Source organism: Pteropus vampyrus, unplaced genomic scaffold (genome assembly GCF_000151845.1).
Source record: "Pteropus vampyrus isolate Shadow unplaced genomic scaffold, Pvam_2.0 Scaffold109, whole genome shotgun sequence".
Lineage (NCBI taxonomy): Eukaryota > Metazoa > Chordata > Mammalia > Chiroptera > Pteropodidae > Pteropus > Pteropus vampyrus.
The window spans coordinates 1-8,571 of NW_011888890.1; the positions used below are offsets into that span (position 1 = coordinate 1).

Here is an 8,571-nt window from a genome sequence, read left to right on the forward strand (position 1 = left end):
TATGTATATGGTAGATCTGGCAAAAAGCTCTCTCCTGACGTCCATTTTGAGCCGGAATACATATACATATATATGATTCTAATGTGCAACCCAGGTAGAAAGCTACTACCTTTAACTATATTCTCAATACAAGATTAACAGAATGATCATTTAGAAAATATGGTCAATGTAGATTCACAACAGCAGCATGGAATATATGAAATTAGTTTATATAATTAGTATATAAAAAGTACTAATAATGATATACTGTGTTATATGTACATATACATAGTATACATTATTATGTATACATTATATAAATGGTATATTGTATATATATATAAACCATTTACATATATACTAGTAGATCGATGACCCGAAATTGCTGATCTTCTGTTATAAACAGAAGTTCAATATAACTAAGATACTAAATCATCATTCAAGTTCATGGGACAGAATTTAACAAATCATTGATCTGTGACATACCATAAGGGTTGCTGGTACTGAGGAAAGGTGGGAATAGATGATGGCTTCAGTCTTAGGGAAGGTGTTTTTAGCATTAAGATGGCCTATAAGAGAGTAGGAAAGGAAAAACATAATCATGTTCATAGGACTAACTAAAATACAAATTTTGTATTTTCAGAATTAAAAAAGTAAGTATATATTGCTAACCAGAAAGATAAATAGGAAAGAGCCCTGCCCTCTAGGAACTCAGTCTAATGAAGCAGAGTCATGTATAACAAAACAAGACAAAAATTAAAATGCCATGTATTATATGAAAGTAATATGTCAGAATATATTAAAATTTAAAATGTGCATACCCTCTGACCTAGAAATCCCATTTAAAGTACTCTAATAAAATACAGTTTATATGAGGATATCTGTACAATAATGTTTATGTGTACATTATGGGGGATAGGGAAAGGAAAAAAATTGAAAAGAGAGAAAAACATATGTCCACCAATAAAAGGCAGACTGAGTAAATTATGGAACACTCATATGAAGAATGATGGAGGAATATTCATGACATACTGTTCAGTGAAAACTTTGTTGTAACATAAAGCATATTGTATGACCATATTTCTGTTAAAAAATAAGAAAAAATTTGTTTAAAACTTATATATATTAGCATAGAGTTCAAAGCAAATTGCAGACATTGTGTATACTGGATTACTTTCTTCCCAAATACATGTTTTTATTTTTTTGCTTTTAAAAAAAGATGTATTATTTTTACAACAAATATTTTATAAAATAAATTTAAATAAGAATATTCACTGTGATAGATAGGTACTGTTACTGAGATATGTACTCTGAAAGTAATTATATTTTATGCAGTCATGTTTTTCTGTTTCAAATTGATCGGGACTGTTGTGTAGACACTAACAGAATCATAAACTATTTTATATCGGTATCAGCTGAAATAGGTAGTAGATAATAAAATATAAAACATTATTTTTTAAGGGAATTTGCATATGAGGAGAGATGAAACCTAGACTGAAAATATTTTGTTAGGATGGAAATCATATGGGTCTCATTGTTCTTTCTTCCAAAATATAATGTTGTACTTGTCTGTCATTTTACCATGACTAAATCACTAAATTTACTATTGATATGACCAAAAGGCATTGGCAGTCAAGCACATTAGTGATTTATAAAAAGACTTGCACACACATTCTAAAACTCTCTCAGTCCTAAAGCTTCAGACCCTGCTCAGTCCTGAGAGCCAGGAGTAGACCTACGAGGTTTCACCAACAAGCATTAGGTTAAAAAAGAAGCAGAGAGAAAAACCTCAGAAATTGCTCCATGACAGTTTTTGTTCTTTTATAGATTTTGTCCCCAGAGAGTGCTTAATTGCACATTAATTAGTATCTAACTGTCATTCTTCAAGGCATGGCTATTTTATTACAGAATTTCATGAGAAATTAAGAGTTCATTTTTCCCCATAAAATTACATTGCTTTTCATAAAATTTTATAAGCTGATTATTTACAGTGTTAAATTTATAACAGCAACTCTTCATACATGTGGGAAATACAATTTAATCAACATAAATTATTTTCCATGTGTTATCATAATATCAGACAATTTTTAATGGGAAATATATGAACAGAGCATTCCCTAGTTTTTGGACCCGCACAGATGGATTTCTGTTGTTGGTTGTTGTTGTGTTTCTACCGGTTCTTAAAAATCAGAAGTCCTGAAATTAAAACTCGGTTTTAATAACATATTACATTATCATTAAATGTTATATTATCTTTAAAAAACAGTGCCCATTCTTTCTTTATAGTGGCAATTCCTCAATTTTTAACAGCCAAATGATGTTGCCTTCTGAGAAATTCCAACCAGTAGCAGAAGAGAATACTTCTAAGGAAATAAGGAACTTACATAAATATGAGTTTGGCTTCCAAGTTGAAACTGAAGCCAATTTTATGAATTTAATTTTTGTTCTCCAAGGTCATGAACTTACAGTAAAACCAGTGGCTAATTTTAAAGCAACATTGAACCTATGTACGAATTTGAGTGAAAACTATGCAAAGCTGGGTGGTTTATGCTGAATTAAGGTGTGTTTGCAAGATGGGGTAAAATCAGTGTCTATTTTGAAACTCACTTAATGTGTCTGCCCCCATGAGGGCTAAGTCAAATTTAAAAGTCTGCCAAATTCACTTTGGGGTGAAGCCATCAGATTTCAAACAGCTTTCACTGCTAATGGCAAGCATTTCTAATTTAGAGCAGGCCATAAAGTTGACATTTTTCAGAGTCGAAACTTTCTCTTAAGAGAAATTTACCATTAGAACAAAAAGTCAAATACCTATATCCAAAACCAGCCCAATATTTAAGTTTCATATATGGAATACACACACACACACACACACACACACACACACACACCCTACAGACATCATTAGTAATTATATTTGAAGGCAATGAAATAAAATTTACAAGTTTGTACTGCTTTTTTTCTAGTAATACTAAAAACCAGGCCAGGCCTTTTCAAGTACATGATATTATGAATCATACAATAATATTATGAAACAGCTATAATCCTAGTTTATAGTTAAAACTAAAAAATTATTAGTCAAAGGATACAAAGTTTCAGGTATATGGGATGAATAAGTCCTAGAGATCTACTATATAATAGTGCGTAAAGTTAATGATATTGTCTTGAATACTTAAAAATTTGGTCAGAGGTTATATTGTATGTTAAATGTTATTTAATAATAATGATAAAGATGGCAAGAGGAAACTTTTAGAGATGATATATATATTTATAGCATAAATTGTGATGATAGTTTCATGGATTTCATACTTATCTCCAAACTCACCAGTTGGATACATGAAATATGTACAGCTTTTTTTTATGTCTCATGCCCTAATAAAATGGTTTTCAAAAAAATTAAAGCAGAATTTCAGGGACTTTCATAAGAAATACAACAAAGCTGGCTTGTAAACTGTGGTACCATAACTTGAGATCCCATTCCTTCTAGCTTTTAACTTTTTATAAGTCTGTGATTCCACTCCTGAACTAAGAGAAATGGAATTATGAAAACACCAGCATAGGCCAAGTATACATATTTTTGATCCACTTTAAATGAGGTGGCTTTTGGATGAAACGCAGAGCCAAGTTTAAGGAACAAATAGATAAGAAAGGAGCAAGCATTAAAAATTCAATGAAAATATTCCCTTAAAAGGCAGAGGCAAATACCTAGGGGGAGGGAGTGTACAGAAGAGAAAAAAATCGGGTTTGGAAGAGATGGGCTAGACCGTTCTGTGTAAAATGTGGTTTTCTTAAATTAAATGTATGGTCTACAGCCATGCTACCCTGAACAAGCCCGATCCCATTTGATCTCGGAAGCTAAGCAGGGTCGAGCCTGGTTAGTACTTGGATGGGAGACCACCTAGGAAGACCAGGTGCTATAGGTGTAAAAAATAAAAAAATAAGGGATTGTAAGCTGACAAGGTCCTTGCAATCTGTGAGGTCAACCAAGGGTTGCCTCACTTAAAAAATAAAATAAATTTTAATATATAGCTCTCCCAGATTAAATGAAAAATAAACAAATAGAAAAATAGGTTAATGTTATATTCAAATAAAATTCAAGTTATAATCTTATATCAAGTTTTATTTAAATTTATATGTCAACCTGCCCCTATAAAGCAAAAATAAATGTGTATAATGTTCCATTTTTCCACATGATGAAATTGCACTCCATTACATCACCAAATGGATATTATGAGCCATATACATTTTACTGAAAAGTAATCTGCAGCTGAAAAAGAAAAAAGTAGACTTTAAGGGTCTTAAATCTTTGACATCCAAGTTTTTTAAGATTTAAGAGAAATATAATAGATGTCTGTTAACAAAATTCCCACATGGATGTAACCACTAATGTCCACCAATTAAGAAATGAAAATTTCTTGAAGTTACTTAGACATGTAAATTCTCAACTCAGAGAAAGCATGTGAACACTTAGAATGGAATGAGCTTTGATATGAAAAAGATTATGGTAACATTTTCTCCCAATTCTCTTATAAATGAATTCAGTACATTACTCATACTACATTTTATGAGAAACACATTCAATAAAATATATATAATATTGCTTTCCTGCAAATATAAAATATATAAAACATCATTTTTATTGTCCACTTGGGTTTTACAAATAAAACACAAACTATTCACAAAAATGAGAAAAATAATATAAAAATGAAAATAACTTATTCAATTAAAAAAATGAAGTTGGAGAATGACAAAGACTAAAATACTCTTTACTCCCATGTTATTTAATATAATCTTAAAGTTAATAAGTTTATTGGGAAAAGGAACATGGAATCATTTTATTTAAGGTGGAAGTGATTGTGGATATTTGTCCAGGGAGAATGAAAATTCAGCTGGCGCAGGATGAAGAGGTAAGAGTCAACAGAACTGTGTTCAAAATTTGAGAAGCTCCTTGCGCAAGAGAATTTGGGTATTTCCGTAGCACTCTAAGAGAATGGTACTCAAACATTAAGAATCCCCATAAAGACTATTTAAAGTTCCTCTGTCTGGACTCTATCCACAATCTGATTCCAAAAGTAGATAAGATTCCCAGGAATTATCATTTTTGGAAGTACCAGAAATGATTGCAATAAATATGGTTGATAAATTATACTCTGGAAAACCAGTGGCCAGAGCTGTGGAATTACTTCCATACATGAAAAGTAAAACATTAACAAATAGTCTATATGTCATCTCCCATCAGAAATTAAATAAACTAACAAAATATTTTTTCTTTCAGAATTAAAACCTCATTTCTAATTCACCTATCTCTTCAATCAGAATCTTCAATATTTCCCAGAAAGTTAAGGCCCACTGAAACATATGTCGTATCATTAATGTTTTCCAAACTCTACAACTTTTAAAAGTACTTTTCAAACAGTCTTTGCTGGCTTGGAACTTCCTGTCTTTTGCATTTGAATTCTTCCTTGCACTTATTTCACCATTCTCAATGAAATGGTTTTTAAGTACATTGATGCGAAAGACATTTCCTGAAATTCCTATTATATTCATGTACTGAGAGAGTAGATAAATCAAAGGTCTCCTTTCTTTGTCGGCCTGAGAGCTAGCCACAGAGACCTGTTCACATGATCAAGAACTAATTGCTCTTGTTCCTAACCATTTTACATAAACTGCTCTTGACCTTCAGTATCACTAATGGTCCAATGGTCTATTCTCAATCTTCTTTATCAGCAGCAGCATTTGACATAGTTGGTCATTCATTCCTCCTTGAAAAACTTTTTTCACCTGACTTCTAAAACAATCATTGCCCTGGTTTTACTTCAATCCAAATGACTCCTACTCTCTAGTCTACTCTGAAGATTCCTTCTCATCTTTTCACATTGCAATGGCCCAACGCTCAGTTCTTAAAACTTTACTGTTCTCCATATTCACTCCCTACCTTGGTGATCACTTGTAGATATCCATCAGCAAAAACTAAATGCTCAATACACAAAATATATATAAAATTCAAACACTTCTCACCATGTTATACTGCTATCGACCTTGTCTGTTACCTCTCACCTGGATTATCACAGTAGCTTTCTTACTGGTTTGCTAATTTTACCAGTCTTAACTACAGTTTTTTCTTAACAAAGCAGGCAGAGATCATTTTAAAAGATACATCAGATCATTTCATTCCTCTACTCAAAATCATACTTGACTAAAAGACAAATATTTTACGATGGCCTACAAGTCCCCACATGACCCAGCTTACCTTGACATCATCTCTCACTGCTCTTGACAGCACTTGCTCCATCCCAGCCATAATGACCTCCTTGCTATTCATGCTACCAAGCACATACACCACAGAGCATTTGGATGTGCTCTTACCTCTGCCTGGAGAATTCTTCCAGCAGATATGTATACAGCTTGCTCTCTCACCTCCTTTAGGTTTTTGTTTAGATGTCACCTTCTCAATGAAGCCTTTTCTAGCCACATTAGTCAAAGTTGCAATCTCCTCTTCCCTGTTTTATTTTCTCTCCATGTTATTTATCACAATCTGCCCAACTCCACCAAGTATTTTATTAACTGTGTTGCATATCACCTCCACTAGAATGCAAGTTTCATGAGGGCTAGGATTCCTGCCTGTATTGTTCACTAAAGTATTCTCAGCATCTAGGAGCTCAATAAATAGTTGTCAAATAAAAGAATAAGAAAAAAAAACTGAATTTTGAATAGGTGAAAAATTTGGATTAAAATAATTCTGTGTCAGAAACATGGCATAGTGAGAGATGTCCCTGGCTCTCTCCCCTTGAAACAGCAATAAGCTGAACATCTAAAACTCAACAAAAAACACCCAAACTGCATACAGCACTTCTGAACATGGGATCTGAGCTTAAGAGTTATCACAGGTCAGAACTCTGGGTGTCGGGCAATGGACTGGGAAAAACAAAGAGGCTGCCTCTCGCAGCCAGAGCTCTCTGTAGGGTGAAGGGGAGGGGAGAAGGTGCAGCAACTTCCCTGAACAGCCCTGCCTGGGCGTACTGTGAGCTCCACTAGTCCAGTGGCAGTGCCCAGTCATCAGGGCAGAAAGTAGAGAAACAGGGACGACAGAAAAACAGAGACAGCAGAGAAACATCAGTTTATTTTTACCAGCTGCAGTTGCAAAACCGAAGCTGAGACATATCCCCCATCCCCCAAACCAGAGGGCCCCTCCTCCCATACCCTCTGAGATGAATTTCTGTGGAGCCCCACAGGAATCTGAGCAAAGGCTACCGAAATTGTCACTGACACTGACAGGAACTAAGACTGAGGGTAGCAAGCATGATTATACATAGAAGAAAAAAATAGACATTATTAAGAATTTATATAAAGCAGAGATCCAAGAGGCTTAGATGCCACCTACTGGAAACCAAAAGAAAAGCACCTTCTTGGCAACAGGCTAGGGTCCATTATATAATAAATCTTTCTGGAAAAAAAAAATCAGAATACACTTCCATTAATGCTCAGCTGGAGAAAAAGTCCATTAAACACCATGAACAACCAATGTGACAAGGAAGAGAAAAATCTCCAAAAAATAAGCTTACAGACATAGAAATATGCAACTTAAATGACAGAAAATTCAGGATGGTACTTCTGAAAAAACTCAGTGAGTTCTGAAACAAATCATATCAACAATTTCAGGAACTAAAAAAATAACTAAATGAGCAGAATGAATTCTTTAGCAAGGAAATTGAAACCCTCAAAAAGAACCAAACAGACCTTCTGGAGGTAAAGAATGCACTGCAAGAGTTGAAAAATGAAATAACAAGCTTGGGAAATAGAGTCGACCAAATGGAGGAAAGAATCAGTGATATAGAAGACAGAAATCTAGAAATAAATCAGGAAGAATAGAGAAACCGAAGAATGAAAAACAATGAAAGAGAAATACGAGAACCAGCTGATACCATCAGGAGAGGAAACATAAGAATAATGAGCATTACCGAAGGAGAGGAAAAGGGATCAGAAAGCATTTTCAGACAAATAATTGATGAGAATTTCCCAAATCTAAGGAATGAGCTGGAGCTTGGAATTCAAGAAGTCAACAGAACACCCATTTATCTCAACCCAAAAATCAACAACAAAGACATAATTCTCAGGGCAGCCAGGAAAAGAAGACAGTAACCTATAAAGGAAAATCCCTTAGATTATTGTCGGACTTCTCAGCACAAACCTTACAAGCCAGAAAGGAGTGAAATCAAATATTCAAACTATTAAATGAAAGGAACTACCAGCCAAGAATAATGTATCCAGCTAAGCTCTCCTTTAGATACAAAGGAGAAATTAAGACCTTTCCAGACATACAAAAATTGAGGGAATTCTCTACTATGAGGCCTGCACTACAGGAAATACCGAAAGAGGTCAGCTCACCTAAAACAAAATGACTAAAAATGATATATAATTAGGGGTAAGGAGATTAGCAGGTGGATAGAAGCAGAAGAGTGCAACCATTACTAGGAACAAGGCATTAAAAGCTTAAAAATAAGAAGAGATTTGCTATAGCAAGATAGTAATGAATGTTCAGCATCCATAGAGACAAATTGAGACAACAGTGACTGAAAAGAGGAGAATTCAAAGATC

At 33.9% G+C, this 8,571-nt stretch overlaps 1 pseudogene; it reads left to right on the forward strand.

Annotated features, from left to right (window-relative positions):
* Window positions 1-3,780: 3,780 nt before the first annotated feature.
* On the forward strand, window positions 3,781-3,899 carry LOC111743235 (annotated as a pseudogene).
* The last annotated feature ends 4,672 nt before the right edge of the window (window positions 3,900-8,571 follow it).